The sequence below is a fragment of the Argiope bruennichi genome, chromosome 9, assembly GCF_947563725.1.
Source record: "Argiope bruennichi chromosome 9, qqArgBrue1.1, whole genome shotgun sequence".
In the NCBI taxonomy this organism is placed as follows: Eukaryota; Metazoa; Arthropoda; class Arachnida; order Araneae; family Araneidae; genus Argiope; species Argiope bruennichi.
In genome coordinates, this window is record NC_079159.1 from 82,867,477 (window position 1) to 82,881,046 (window position 13,570).

Genomic DNA, 13,570 nt, shown 5'->3' on the forward strand with positions numbered 1-13,570 from the left:
CTTCTGGGCTAATTAATAATACAAAAACTCAAACAATATAATTGAAGAGATTTTGAGGAAAAAAATTGCAGAATAGTAATACAACTCTAGATTGACAAGATAGAAAATTCAAAATAAAGTTTACAACCAAATATACATAAAATATAACATACATTGTGCCATTATTGAAAATCAATGCTATTTTTCATGAAGTAATCAGTAATACAAAAATTCAAACAACAATATAATGAAAATTTTAAATTATATACGTTTAAAAAATTTCAAAATATAGAGGGTTAAAGCAATACATGAGTGACTTGACAGAGAATCTAAAATAATGTAAAATTTATAAATCAATTTAAAATCAGATATGTAAGATTATTATATTCCTTATGAAACCTTATCATCATATTCCTAGTGTTATAATTGGAAAAAAAAGAACAAAAAAAATATTGCTTTTGGATATGCACTAATCAGAAATATACAAAAATTAAATAATAATGAAAGTAATATATGTAATTGTGAAAGTATGTGATTAATAAAGCATATATTGATATATTGATAAATAGTACAAAACCATAAAGAATTTTATATGGCTAAAGCAACATAAACAGTTTTAATATAAAGCTTATATATATATATATATATATATATATATATATATATATATATATATATATATATATATATATATATATATATATATATATATATATTAAGATAATATATATGATTCAGTAGGAGAAAATGACAATAAATAAAATAGTGTAAATTTTTATTTTTAATAATTGCAGTTTCAAAAATTTGATAAAATTAATCACTCAAATGATTAAAATTTTAATTTAAATCACAGCATAGAATACTTCAATTAAAATTATTTATATGCCTATCTATACATATATATGCATAATTCTAGATAATGACACATTTAAAGTGTTAAACAAAAATCTAAATCAAAGCAAAAAAATTACAGAATTAATAAAACAAATAGTCTAAAAGTATTTGCATACAATAATAAACTTTAAATAATATTATATCTGATCCAGGGTGCGTAGTGGGAAATGGATGCAAAAACTAAGCACCTTAGCGAAATATTATCGATTAGAGCTGCCTGGTGGATATTTCTCCCGAAAAAATTTTCTAAGTCCGTTAACATTACATGATTGTTCTACTCGCTATCCGCTTCTGTTTAATTCTGTCACCTAAAATATTACAAGAATGAATACTGACCGCGCTTTTGAAGAACGAAACACAATCTAGAAATCGACTCTAAGAAGAACGATACAAAAGTTTGGTATTTTTCTATTAGCTTGTCAATAGTTATCACTGAACATAAATGTTCTGATAAAAGTCCTGGGTATTCATCAAAATGTATATTTATGCCAAAAAGGCTACACCATATGGTCAAAAGTTGGCAAGCAGTCTCATATTTTATGCTACAAAATTACCCAATGTATTTGCTACCTTTTTTGATTACTGTAAAGCTACATTAAAGAGGACCAAAAGTTAGAAAAAATATTTTCTCATTTTATAATTCTTAAATTTATAGATATGTAGATGCAGTGATAATTAGTAAAAGTACTGTTTTTAGAATTTTATTTCAGTTTATTACCTATACAATGTGGTAATGTATAGTATTGAAATAAACTTGGTTAGATATAGCAAACACAATTATGCAAAACATATATACGTATATATTAACAAGGGAGAAATTTTGCAAAGAAGAATGTTTGATTCATATTTAAATTTTATTGTTAGTTGGAGTATTCGTGGAATCTTTCATTTTGTAGTGCTGAAACCAGGACACACTGTGAATTCAGACCTTTGCTGTGAATAATTGAATCGAGTAAATCAATCTTTTACCTAAAAGTGCCCAGCGGTTGTTAACAGAAAAGGTCATTATCTTATTCTACAATAAGATAATGGAAGATCGCACTGTGCAAAACAAAACCTATAAAAAAGTAATGAATTGTAGTAGGAGGTATTGCTCATCCATCATACTCTCTGATATTGCGCAATAGGATTGCTATTTATTTCGTTCACTACAACATTTTCTTACGGACAAAAAATTTGGATGCTTTCTAAAATACAATCTCAACTGCACAGAAATTAATTAATTTTTATCGATGCGACATTGAAAATTTGCTCACTATAGAGCAAAAGGGTGTTGATAACGAGGGTGATTACATTATTGATTAAAAATAAAAACTTGGTAAAAATTTTCTGTTTGAATTGGATGTAGAAAAACGACATAACTTTTCGGTACCCAAATATATCTTCTAAAGGAAGTAGGTGGTGTGTTCTTTAAATAAAAATTTAATTATTTTTCTTCATGGAAAAAAACACATTCAATTCTCAGCAAAGATTAATATTCTTTGTTGAATCCATGATCAGGAAACGACATAGTCTGAATAAGAAAGCAGAGAAATTAAGGAGTGTGAAGAGAGAATTTCAGAGTTTATATAGCTTCAAAAAGGAATTTTCCCTAAATTTAAACGAAATTTAACTGCGCGTGCAAAAACTAAAGAGCATGGAAATTAAAAACGCATAACTCAAAATTTAGAATTTATAATAAAGTAATTAAAAGATAATTATATTTTAAAAAATCCGAAGAAATTGTAATTATTGAAGCTAAGTAATTAAGACTTTTAGTTCAGTGCGTAACAAGTTAGATTTAGGCACTTTTAATTTTTTTCCTTTTAATCACTTAAATTCAGGCATAAAAACGTTTTAATTTCTAAGTCATTCTGACTTTTGGTTTTTCACGAGATTTTAATTATTTTATCTTTATTGCCTAACTTTGATCTACACCATCATGTGAAAATCATAAGCCTTAAAAGAAATGCGGTGTCCTTTCTTATTCGGGAAAATTCTCATCTTGAACATAAAATGAAATGATAAATCATAAAATGCTAGAATGCGTTCCCACGGTCTTTTTGTTTTTGGCGGCAGTACGTATAGCATATCACTCAAATTCCAGGTCATAGTCATTCAATATAATTTCAAAATTATTAATGATGATAAAGTGTTATCGTTAAAATGATGATATTATCATTTTTACTGATCGGAAGAACGATAAGAAAATGGAATTCATATGAAAATACTTATTATCAGTTACTATATTTAATATTATATATATATATATATATTTAAAAATTTTGTAATAACGTAGGAATAGAGAAGAGAATTGAGTATAAATTTTGGACATCCCCCCCCTCTCTCTCTCTCTTTTTCGTTCGACCGATTAAAGCTTAAATTTGACACTGAGCTACAGTGTCAAAATCTGAAATTTTTGATGATTGCAATCGTTAAACTCAGTATAATAATTGACTATTGACAAGGTCATATAATAAATCTGATTTGTTTAAGTCATTGCATTGTCATAATCCAAATGTAGAGATTGGCAGATTCTCATCTACCTGATGAATGTGGCTGGAAATTTAACATAGATCTACACTTAAGATGTTAAAACTGCGTTCTAAATTGTATCCATCGATCCCTTTGATTTTGTAATTATCGTGTTCATTTGCAATCGGATGGATGGACAAACTATTTTTGAATGTATTTCCTTAAAAACTTGATAGAAATCTACAAATTTCGTGTAAATACTATACACTAAATTTCATCCGTTCAGATCGTGAGTTTTTTTTTTTTTTTTTTTTTTAGTTATCATATTTAGACACAAAAGATAGACCAATATTCCGAAATGCGTTTTTCTGAGTGAGAAAAGTCTGAAATGTGGAAATTCGCCAAAATCAGAAATTTTTGACGATTACAATCGTTAAAATCAGTATAATAATTGACGATTTGTATACTTCGTAAACGAGAAAGTAAAAGAACAATATATAGTATTGGAAAAGCGCACTTCTTTTAATTTTTCTCTTCTTTAAAGACATTTTTTCTAAAGCATATCTCAATTAAATTATTCCAATGGCTTATGTCAATTATAAGCGCAATTCCCACCACTCACATTTTGTATTTTAACTTAAATTCGTGTATTTTTTGAGAAAAACTTTGTTAAACTTGCTTTTGAAGTCGAATACAATCAGTATCAACATTAAAGAAAAATTATTAATGAATTCCAGTTTATAAGACTAATATTGTTTCTTAAATCAGCAGCCATCATTTGCGTTGAGCTTTTATATATTAAATGTACGAGGTAAAAATTGTTCTCCCTAATAATTCATCCCCCTATTCAATTTTTTTTATTTGAACAGAAGTTTAAATATCACGACTTCCGAAAAATGAAAAAAAAAATTATTTTACTTCTGTTAAATTATTATTGAATATTAAATACAGCGACAGCAAAAAAACTTTTCTGGATATAATTTTATATTAAATTTCTACATTAATAATGTTCTAGTTTTAATACAGCAACAACAAAAAAAAAAGATTTTTGGATATAATTTTATGTTAAATTTCTATATTAATAATTTTCTAGTTTTAACAGCACTGAAAAGATTACTTTAACCACAAAAAAATGTCGTAAATAAACTAAAAATGTTACAAAAGCAATAAAATAATTTGATTAGCACTGCAGTTGAATATTTGCAGTTGCTCATAAACCAGTTTCGTTTTCAGTCCCCCCCTTCCATTTTCTGTTTTGCTTTATTCTGACTAAATTGTGGATGGGACTGTGAAATACCTTTCTGAGCATGATTTGAAGAATGTGTTGAAACAGAACATTTGCACAATATTCCAGTTGGGTTTTTTTTTTTTCTCCCCCATGGAAAAATCCAGGTGAAATAAATTATTCCATGAATATATTGATGACGACTACTTCGTAAGAGTTATTTCAATAAATAAAATTGAAATATTAGCAAATGGGAATTGAAGAGTTTAAAGAAAAATTTTTCTCTCGGCAAACCGGAAAGCAATAAAAGATTCCTTATTGCTATCGTTTTCAAATTCCTTTCAATCTTTCAATAAATATTGCCTGCTTAAACAAGTACAGATAATCATTTTTTTATTATCATATAATTCTGCATTTATTATAAAATAATATTAAAGTAATGAATATTTTAAAAATGAAATACAAATAAGTTTGTTACAAAATTTATATTATTTTAAAAACTTTAAATTTTTTTATGCAAATACCAAAAGATTTATTAGCCGCCAAGAACTAAAAATATATCGTCTGCGATTAAAACATATTTAAACAAATTAATTATCTTCTTCAGAGATTATCTTTCAAATAAAGGCAGAGAATAACATTTTATGACATAAATTAAGAATTTATGATTTGATTTTTCAGCTATATTGGATGGATACCGTCTGCATTTCTTACTTAATATTGGAATTAAGATTATCTGTTGTATTTTTGAATAGTTCAATTAAAATGTTTTGAAAGTTAATTAATCCGAGCAATTATCAATTGCATTTGAATAATTCAATAGTGAATGAAATAAATAGGAATATATAATCAATTTTTCTTAACATACTTATGTTAAGGCTATAAATGTTGGCATTTTCTAATACATATTCTGAATAAATACGGAAAATATCAGATCAGAAGACAACCAGGATAACAGAAACTCCGGATCAACGAAGTTAATTAAAAAAATACGCATTTAAGAAACAAAATTATTTTTTCCTGCCACAGTGAAATGCTAAAGTAATATTTTCTCATAAAACACAATAAATAGAAACAATGTTCTGAAAAAAATAGAATGAAAAGAATATTTGCTATACGGAATAAAAATACGAATTTTTTACTGAAAAATTAATTTCTGACGTTTCGAAGGTAAATAGCTCCTGGAGAATGTTTCAATTTAGCCTTGAAGAGCTGGCGAATGCGTTATAGAAATTGCCTCATATCAGATGAGTCTAGTTTAATAAGTTAGAAGAAGGAGTAAAATTACAAGATTATCAGATCCCCATAAATCTTAGTGCATCTACATAATTTTCAAAAAAAAAAAAAAAAACTGTCTTCGGTGGATTTTTTTTTCTTCTCAATTCAAACATAATTTTATAGCGGTATTCGTAAAAATGATACTATTTACGGCTTATCTTTTTTATTAAGAGTGTAAAAATCTAGATGAGCCTATAAGATACTTTTATCTAGGTATTGCAATATCGGACCAAAAGTTTAATACCAGTATTCGGTATTTTTTATATCTTAATACCGAGATACCGGTTTTAATATCGGTAGTAAAAATTTTAGAAAAAGAACGAAAACACAGGTGTTTTTTGTTTGTTTGTTTTATTTGCCAGTTTTATTAGAGAGCGTAAATACCACAAAAAATAATTCGTAACTTATAAATTATAACAGTATATAAAGAATTACAAAAAAGTAAAGGAACATCTTATTTATTTAAATCACAAAAAAGTGTAAATATCATTTTTCAGTCTACTATTACAAATTTTTGAAATGTGATCTTAAAAAAACCTAATGCATCAATTGTACTGTCATTAAGCCTGGAACGTAATTTTGTGCAAAAATTACCAGCTGTCGAAAACGCTCTTTCGGCATCTGCGCTAATTGGTGGTACTGTTAGCAATGCGCGATATACTTTTTCCAAGTATTTACCTCTAAATCCCTCATCTTCAAATAAATCGATTACTCGTCGGATGGTTCTGGATATATCTAATTTCTGTATTGTATTTTGGTTTGTTAAATATTTTTATTTATCTCTAATTCTAATTTTTGTTCAAGAGACAATTCTTTTTCACTATCGACATTAGTGACATCATAATCTTCGATAAATGTACCGAATTCTTTTGAATGTGGATAGGGTTGTGGGTAAAAATTTTCAAAAAATTTACTATGAACTTGATCAGATTTGACTTTGTTAGTCTCTTTTCTGCTTTTTCTTTTTCATTTTCAAAATCATTATAATTATGTAAATATCGTAATACACTTTCTATTTCGGTATACCTTTCTTCCGTGCGGTTTTTCAATGCAATATATAATTCTTCAGATAGTGATATGTGCTTTTTTTTCAATGACTGCGACATGAAATTTATTGTTGCATTAGCTGTTAATAAATTAGAATCTCTCCGACATAAGGCCTCAACAGCCAGTTTTATTAGAAGTAGAGCTGATACAATTCTGGATATTAAGTCGAATTCACTATCTGAAAAATTAATTTGCAGGTTAAAGTCGATTATTCCTTTTTGTATTGGATTTCTCAGTTTCAAAAATCGTTCCATCATTAGGATTAAACTGTTCCAACGTGTTTTAGAATCTAATATTAACATATATTCTGTTTTATTTTCAGTTAGTATATATTTTCGTAATATGGCATTTTTTGTAGGGGAAAGTTTAAATATCAATAATTCTTCAAATTTTATAAATTATCGGAAGAAATTCTTGATAGGTTAATATTTCATCCTCATTAGCAAAATCTTCTTCAAAACCTTCATTGTCAATATCACTCTCTTCAAAGTCGGAATCCGAAGTTTCTATATCCACAGTATTTGGATTCTTCTGCTCTTTATTTTTTTGGTATAATACATCTATTACTCCTAATTGAATTCTATGAACATTGCACAATTGCTGATTTCAACCAATCAACTTTCCAACTTATTTCATAACTGTTGCTCCATTAGTCGTTATGGATACAATATCTTCTTTCAGGGACAATCCATGTTTCGCTAATTTAGATTTAAGCACTTCCACACATTTTTCGGCTGGCATACTTCCCGAGACATGTGTAAGTCCTATATTCAAAAAAAAAAAAAAAAAAAAAAAAAAAAAACTTTGAATGAATATTTGTATTTAAATAGCATCTGTCTAATTTGTCAATTCATCAAATGTAAGACTAAATGTTTTACCGTTTACTTTTAATTGTATTAGCTCGTGTTTCAAAGAATTGCAAACACTGTTACTGTAATTTATAACAGTTCTACTTATAGTGTTAATCAGTGTTGGTAGATTTTTAAAACCTCTGGCGATAGTGATTATCTTAATTCAGTAGAAGTGCAAAACACTCGAAATGGCAAACCATCTTATGCTGTCATTTTACTTATAATTTTATCCAAATTATCTTTTTTTAAAAAAAATTATCTAAAATCCTTGATGGTTTGGGCGTAGAAACTGTGCTTAAATTTGTATCTTCATCGTAATTAGATTCTTTCCTCTTTAACAAATTTGTATCATGTTTCGTTTTTAAATGTGCTTGGAATCCGCTTGTACTTCCACCCTTCACTTTAAAAACTCTTGAACATTTTTTACATTGTGCCACCATATTCTCTTCATCATATAAATAATAAAACCAAACCGAAGTATTATCAACTGATTTGTTTATGCTCTTTAAAGTTATTCTTATTCATTATTATGGGTTATTATTTATGAGTATACATCTATACTTATAATAAAGCTCAATGTGTGTGTGTGTGTGTTGGCGCTCTACAGGCCAGGTCATTTGACATACAGCTATCAAATTTGGTACATGTATACCTTAGAGGTCGGGAATGTGCACCTGGGGTCCCTTTTTTTGAAATTTTAATTAGAATTTTAATTATTAATTAAAAACTAACTTTCTCGCCAAAAAAATCTTCCATTTTCCCCACCGCCAACTTTTCCGCCAAAAAAAAATCTTCCATTTTCCTCACCGCCAAATGAGTAAGGCTTTAGTTTTTTTTTCTCCTAACAGTAATGAGGCTAGGGTTAACATTTTTCGGTGGATTATTTCAAATGATTCTGTTTATTTTCTTAATGTTTTATGCATTTAAAATTAAACATTATTAATTAATCCATGTTTCAGATTCATTCTGAAGTACTTTTGAATTAAAATAACACAAAATAAAGGAAATAAAAAATGTCTAATCTGCATAGCGTTACCCCAACTGGCGTAGAAAAATTTACGCATTTGCGTTACCGTAAGTGGCGAAGAAAATTCCCGCATGCGCATTGTTTTCTGATTGTTGCCATAACAACCATTATCAACGGATGATTCAAATTATTTTTAGGTTAGTTGCATGCTTTTGTAATTAAATTGTATTTATGTTAGTTATATATTTTTTGTATATGCTTATAGTTTTAAGTACATCGTTTTTTAAGTAGTTTTTTTAACCTGTTTTAAATGATTCAAATTATTTTTAGGTTAGTTGCATGCTTTTGTAATTAAATTGTATTTATGTTAGTTATATATTTTTTTGTATATGCTTATAGTTTTAAGTACATCGTTTTTTAAGTAGTTTTTTTAAACCTGTTTTCGACCGATTATTTTAAACGATTCATTTTATTTTCTTAGTGTTTGATGCATTTAAAATTAAACATTGTTAATTAATAGATCTGTTCATGATGAATCTGAGAAAATTTTGTTGACAAATTCTTGAGATATTACATAAATTAAGAAAGATATTCTTTAGTGCCCATAAGGTTTAAAAGTTCAGTGACTCTATTATCAGTAATCATATTATTAAAAAAAATGCTTTGTTTCAGTCAAAAATATTATTATATTAATTGCAGATTAATCATTTACACTTTAATTTAAAGCATAATTTCTACTGAAGGCTATGACTGACACGCTATGACTGAAGGCCTTTATAATATTATGAGTGAATTATATGACTATCAAAATTTGAAGTTTTAAAATATTTTGCTGAAGAATCTATTAAAGTTGGAATTGCGTAAAATATTTAATGGTACGACCGGAGTTTAACCCCCCTGCTTGGAGCAATTTTTAAAAATCGTCAACAACGGGCTTGCGAAATGTTCAAAAGGAAAGGAGCAGATGTTCAATTATAGTGCATAATAAAGATTGCCAGCTTTGGCGCGTTATCGCAACTTGGCGAAGAAGGGGGTTAAACTCCGGTTCAAGCTATTCAATTATTAAAATTTAAACGAACATTAAGATTGGCGAACCGACTGGTCGCCAAAGGCGGCTAGTATATAATAAATCTGAAAAATATTTTGAACCCCAAAGTATGATATGCAAATACAATGTGAATAACAAACTCACCAATTAAAAAAAAATATCTAAATATTACGCACTTTCTTCACAACTACAACCTTGTTTTCACCGATACGAATATGAGACTACGAATCCTGCGCGTGTTCAGCATCGCTCGGAGCTGTAATAGGATAGTTTGGACACGCCTCCTTGGATGATTTACATATTTTATCACTTCTCTTGATTGTACGATGCACCTTTGTATTCACAATCTAATTAACTTCGCCCGTTGGGGAGACATAAAAACAAAAACGTATACTATTTTTCTATGTTGGCGATCCTTGAACATATAATGGAGAAAATTAAAAAAATTTCTAATAAATATCGAAAAAATGGTATTTAAACTTGTGAACACCGGTATTACAAAATTGTACAAATTGCTCAAAATACCGGTATTCGGTATACCGGTATTGCAATCCCTACTCTTATCTTCGCATATCACATTCGCATATCACATAAAATTACCTTAATTTAATATATAAATTAAATAATTAAGTATTTCTCATATTTGGTTCTTGTATAATATTAAGAAAGCTTTAAAAAAATCTGATGCATTAAATAAGTTAATATTGCCTATATTTGAAAATGACTAATACCTTTTCAACATGAAATTAATAATAATGGACACTGATACTCTAAAAAATGTAAAGGTAATCGTTTTTGTTTGGTCCCAAGTCAATTCTTTAACTATTATAGATTTTAGACTTTAAATATTATCAAGTCTGTAATTATTATAGATAAAGCTATTTCATTCTAAGAATTTGTTATTGATTGAGAACATTTGGAAAAAGTTCAAAGATGTAGTGCAAAAATTTCGAAGTTTTCTCAATTAAAAAAGTGTATGTATATATATATTTATTTAATACATACATACAAACACACATATATTATATTATATTATAATCTGAATCAAAAATACTAATTTAAATACGACAACCCTTTTGTTTGTGCACGCATATATGTGCGTGTAATTCCTAGTTTCCTTATGTGTACAAACATTTCCGCACTAAATTATTGTTTGCACATCAGATAGTTTTGGAGAAAAACTGAAATTAATTTTTAAATTAAATGAATTACATTTTTGGAGAATTGATGCTTTCTTAAATGACATAGAACAAAAAACTTTTTTAAAAATCAGTTTTCTTCAAAACATGCCAATTTTTCTATAAGAATTAAGATTAAAAATGTTAAAACATTAGAAAAATATTATTTAAAATGAAATTTCATCCAGATACTTTTGCCTCTGTTTTTCGAAGTGTGTTAAATATGAAATAAAGTAACGTTCAAAATTCCTGCTGATTAAAATCGGTGCGTGTGTAAAAGGTTTACGAAAAATCAGCAGATATTGTTTTGGGGAGGTCCGTCCTTCATTCGCCCTCTTCCTGAGTTTATTCGGCCTTTTACCACCTTTTATGACTCGATTTCCAGGAAAAAAACTCTTATCTGAAAAAGAAGACCAATATCTTTCATTTAAATAGGCAATTACTAAACACATGTGGAGACTTGAATATTGTTGCTGCTGTGATGCTGCTTCCCAGCATAGTTGGTTCCATCATCAGAAAGACCGTTTTACAGTCATCTGTATTGGACGGAGTCCGGGTGTCGCGTCGGAGGTCCCAGAGCTTGGCAACAAACTTGACGACCATTTGGCGACTTGGCGACGAATTTTGCGACTTTGGCGCCAAAATAGATTATACCCGAAACATCGAGAAGTTTCCCGATACGTCCATTGGGAACCGAGATACGCCTCGAAAGTTCCTGATTGGTTGAGAGGCTTCTAGCCCCGCCTCCTGAGACCTATAAAATGAGGCAGTCTGCAGCTGCCAGAGTAGCGTAGTTGGAATCGACGGTAAAGAACTGGCCTTCCAGAGATTAGCGGAGCAGCGACGGAGTCCAGCTAGTGCTGAACTAAGCTGTGTGCTACTGTCTGCAGTAGAGTCTCGTTGTATGCTGTTGTGTGCACGTCTCTCGGCTGAAGATAATTGTGTGCTGTATATAGTTGTCGTCTTTGTGATGTCCTGTGTGTCTTCGTGTAAATAAACATCGTTGTTTTATTTTCTACTGCCGCCTGCTGATTGAGCGTTCTCCGCACCATATAACTTCCACTATCCAAACGAACCCGGAAATTTCGTAACAATATGTTGTTTCTACTCCACTCTTCTGATATTTGTAGTTTTATTTTGTTTTCGGCTTCTTGCTTTAGTTTTTAAAAAATGTAATCAGAATTATTTTATTTCATTGTTCACCAAATTTTAAATTGATAATTTTTTAAGAATCTCTTTTGAAAACCGCTGGCGAATGTATTTGATTCATTAAGCTTGATTGTGATTATTGGAGATTTCAATTCAAAATGTTCTCAAAATATAATTTTGGTGATTTAATGTAAAAAAAAATAATAATAAAGCTAAAATGCAAGATTATTGGTGACCATACGACTTTATGCAAAAAAAGAAAGTTAATAAAGCATTCTGAAAAAAATGTGTTTTAATGACGTTTAGATGGACACTAGGGATTTTTTTTTTTATTTTCTTGAAAACTTCATTCCAAGTAGTGATATTAATTATTAAATTTGTCGCTTATTGTATAATACCATTTGTTATAATTTGAATTTTAATGCAGTTGTACATCGTATAAGATTCTTGTTTGGTTATTACTTTATTGTAAAATCACATTAGTCTTTTCTTTATTTTTATGAACACAAAAGAATATATATTGTCCTTTAATGGCAATGCAGGAAAAATGGGGAAAAAAGTTCAAACCCTAAGTTCTTCTACAGTAAACTTACAGAATAGTGTAATAGATTAAGATTATTAATGAAAAGAATTGAAAATTTTTATTTTTCTGGAGGTTACGAGAAGCAAACATAGTATTCGCAACATTTTAGTGAATACTATGAAGAAATGTGATATAATAAAAGTTAATAAAAATGTAGAGCAATTAATTAAGATTTTGATTCATTAATGGTTATAAAATATTCTAACAATGATATTTTTTCGATACTATGAAATCAAGTCAGTTCTACTTATTCTTAAAAATGTACACACACACACACACACACACACACACACACACACACACACACACACACACACACACACACACACACACACACACACACACACACACACACACACACACACACACACACACACACACACACACACACACACACACACACACACACACACACACACACACACACACACACACAAACAAACAGATACAAATATTTTAATAGCAGAACAAGAAATAAATTCACTCCTTATAAAAATATAATTTTTGTTTTTGTTTCAAGAATTAAATCTTTTTTTCTAATTTCGAGAAATAATTTTAGAATTCAATATAATAAAAATGTTTTCATATTTTTTTAACATTTTAAAAAAATTCAAAGGATCGGACACATTTAATTTGTAACAACTAGATCATTATCAAAGCAAGCAATATATAAACATTTGTTTTTTTTACATAAGTTTCATGCAATTTTATATAAAACAACTGCATAAACAGTATTATATGAAACAACTGAATAAATAATGTTATATGAAACGATTACTAATTGCTGCATTTTGAAACTACAAGGCACTTTCAATTTTTCTGAGAAATTCTTTCTAATTGTAAATAAGAAATGAATAGTTTCTTTTAAAATGATCTCTGAAATCACATCTATAAAAGTATGTATTTTGTATGAGAAA